The sequence below is a fragment of the Ammospiza caudacuta genome, chromosome 1 (genome assembly GCF_027887145.1).
Source record: "Ammospiza caudacuta isolate bAmmCau1 chromosome 1, bAmmCau1.pri, whole genome shotgun sequence".
Classification (NCBI taxonomy): Eukaryota; Metazoa; Chordata; class Aves; order Passeriformes; family Passerellidae; genus Ammospiza; species Ammospiza caudacuta.
Genome location: NC_080593.1, coordinates 38,074,203 through 38,077,926, shown reverse-complemented (window position 1 = coordinate 38,077,926; position 3,724 = coordinate 38,074,203).

Genomic DNA, 3,724 nt, shown 5'->3' with positions numbered 1-3,724 from the left:
AAAGTGTTGAAAAGCAACTGTATATAGTAAACCAATAGAGGAACAGAACCTTTAAATTGTAAGTTAAAAATCCTGAGTACTGGTAATATAGAGACATATGATGTAAAGGAGTTTTGCAACAATAATTTAAATTCATTCTACTAGCACAAATAACAAAAGAACATTCCGCAATCAAGTGCAGCAGGATTCATTTGCCATTCACTGGAATTTAATGAAAAAATATAAAAATGGGTGCAAAAATGCAACTCTACCCCATAGTTTTAAAGCAGAGCCTAAAGCAATTGATTAATCTGTACTTCATGTCAATTTGTTCAATGACCCAGAGTATTTTTGATAAGCTTCCGTGCAACTTGTGAGTTCTTATTTTGGTTTATGGCTAAACGTGAGAGGCTTAAATCTTTTCAAAAGCTAACTACCCACAATTCTGTAATTAAATAAAACTAAGTATAATTGCTAAGTAATATTTTGATTATTACACACAAAATGAAGATATTGGTGGCATTCAGGCTACAAAGGCTTTAAACTTTGAAATGCAATGTATGCCAAGCTGCAGCCAAAATAGTGGGATTAGCAGCAGGGTTGATGTTTTTAGCCATCTTTTGTTCAATTGATCATACTGCGTTCTGATTACAAGTGATAATGGGAAAAGCTGTTTCTTTTTATGGAGGTTCCTTTGTAATTTAAAAGGACATAAAGAAATTTTCTTCTGTTTTATTTTAAGGAATTCTGGCAATTTCTTCGAGAAGAAATCAAATTAAATCTGCCCGTACAAGGAATTCACAAAGTTATGATTCTGAAAGTATCAGATTCTCAGCATCAAAATAGTCTCAGAGTATAGAACTGAGAACAAAATGTGACTGATGTGGTACCTGGAATAGAGACCTTCTGTATGCTGACATTTTCAATGTGTTCCAGTAGTTACCACCCTCACTAAATGCTTTGTTTTGAGTATCTTTAACCCAACTGAATATAGTTAAGCTACAACAGGGCTGAGGGAAATCTCATTTATCCTTTTTAGCCAGTTAAAAAATTCTGAAAGGCTCAGGACTGCACAGTGATATGCTATGTATTAAGGTTAAGGTTTGTACAGGCTCTAAATTATATTTGGAGTGCAGATACCTCCAGGCAGGGAGGTTGTTCCTCCTCTTAAACTTCATGGCCTGAAATCTCTGCGATCTTGATAATTGTTGCTAATTTTATTTTATGTTATGGAATTTCTGGCCCTTTTTAACTGAATTAAGATAAAGTTTCACCCAGGAACCATTTTTCCATATTTCTGACATCTTACAGTACATTACAAGGCATTCTATTTCAATTCAAGTATTTCAATTTTTGTTTAAAAGCCTTTATGGTATTGTATTAGGCAAAGGCTGAAATTCAAGAGATTTTTTGTTGGACTTTAAATACATAAACCTTACTGACCTCACAAGCTGAAATGGACATTCCTCATACACAGGGACATAAATGCAGAAGACATACTGTGCAAATTGAGCCCAAATTTCAGAAGCAAATGAAAAAATGAAACTAAAGGAAATAAATGAATAAGAGCGAAATTGAGCTGCCAAGAATTGTACATGTGATTTAATCACATTTTCTAAAGCAACAGTGAGGTAAAGTGCTGCATAAGAAGCTAAATTTTATTTCTACAAAGGGCACAGTGAAATGCTCAAAATTTCAACATTCACCTTTCACATGTAAAAGGTGATTCTAATACTAATCTAGGAAAAACCTTTTGTGAAATAACCTTTCTTTATATAAATGCTGAATTTTGGTTGGATGTTAAAAAATTTCATAGAAGAGACAATGCCCATCCTTGTACTCCAAGGCAGCATCATCTATACCTGCTTTTCTTTTGATGCTTTCTATACCCAGTCTTAGTGGCCTACAGTGACAGAGTCACCACACTTCTCCCAGTCAGTGTTTCAGGGATTCACTTCCCCTTTCCATTTAGAAAGTCTTTGATAATTGCTAGCTTGGACTTTGCTCGGTGCAATTTAAATCCATTACTTCTTGCTTATCCGTGAAGAACAGATTATTACCAGCTTCTTGCAAGACCTTTTAAAGCATTTGAAGTCTGCTCATCAAACCTTCTCTTTTCAGAACCAAACACTCTGTATTTAGGAGACTGAAATGGATTAGTGCTAAAATCAACCATCAAAATTAATAATCCACTGAGAGCCTAGAAAGCTGTTTATAAAGCTACCTCATACCATAAAAAGGACTGATTACAAGCTATTTAAAATAAATTATTTTGATGTTTTGCCTGGAATGAGAGTCTGTCAGGCATGTTCAAATTAAATTTCTTTATCCTGGAGAATTTTTTACTCTTTAAACTTAAAACTTTTTCTCCTAAAACATATCTGGTTTTAATGGAAAAGGGAAACTACATGCAGCCATGCCCTAAGAGTGAATTGTATAGCATTATTAGCTCAGGTAGTATCACACTGAGGTCAAGGCCCTTTCTGGGCATGATTTGGGATATGAGGTTTAGCACCTTATACTGCAGGTGAACATCCTAAGATTTGTTGATGAGGAGAGCCTTAATGTATGTCCCAAGAGAAGACGAATCCTGAAATATGCAATCAGACCACCATAGAGACAAATTGCAAAAACCTGAGGTTTTGCTTTTTTACAGGTTTAAGGAATGGGTAGCTGCACATAACAGAAGTTTCTCATTTTCTTTACGGAAAAACTTGATTTGTTATAGGAGAGATTTCATTTGCTGTGAGATTTCTAGGAAAACATACATCCAAATAGTGAAAACAAGGAAATAATCATAATAGTGACTTGTTTGTTCAAATGGCTCCATTCTCTGACAAGAAATTTCATTAAATGCTCAGAATTTGGTGAAACACTAAATTAAAGCATTTCTGGCATATTATGGATCACTCATAGCAATGGAATCAAGAGGCATTACAGGAGATGCAGGTCATGAGATTTTTGTGTTCACTAAATCTCTTCTCGCACTACTGATATGATGCTGCCCTAAAGCAAAAATCTTTCCTTCTTTTCTTTGTTTTCTTCTTAGTTGTCTTTTGCAATCCCATTCTATTTTCAGACAGATCTTTTTAAATAACACTGATAATAAAGAATAGCAAGTGTTACATACACATCCTCAAGAAGAGAATCTTCGCAGAGCTTTTTTTGACAGAGGAGCTCAAAAATAAAATACTTGTGTGTGAATGACTCATGGAATCACAGTACTCCTAACTTTTGATTTTGTTTTTAGTTTCTGCTGCATTCAGGACAAGGTTCTGATGCTCCAAGGTCTTGTGTGCAGCAGCCTTGATCCACATGTAGGCAAAGGAGAATTGATGGCTTGTGCATCTCCTGGGCAGACATAGGATTTGCAAGACATTTATTTAATTGCTGACTGATTCAGCCCATGGAAAATCTCTGAATCCACTGTATCTTTTGCTAATTCTCATTGGATTTTTTGTCAAAACAAGAGGGATCAAATCTGTAAGACAGAAATAATGACTTCATGTTGAATAAGCTTCCAAACTCAGAGAACAGATGTTTAAAAAAGACAGGCAGTTTCTGTTTTGCTGAAGATGTGGCAAGATAGGAGTTGCACTATACCACATATAGCATTAAAAATGTTACAAAAATTAGCAGTGGAATAAAATATTCTGAATAAAATATTCGGTTATTATCTTAATTTTCATACTGTAGCCAGAAAAAGGACAGCTTTGTGTTAACTAAAGCTATTTAAGACTTTGCT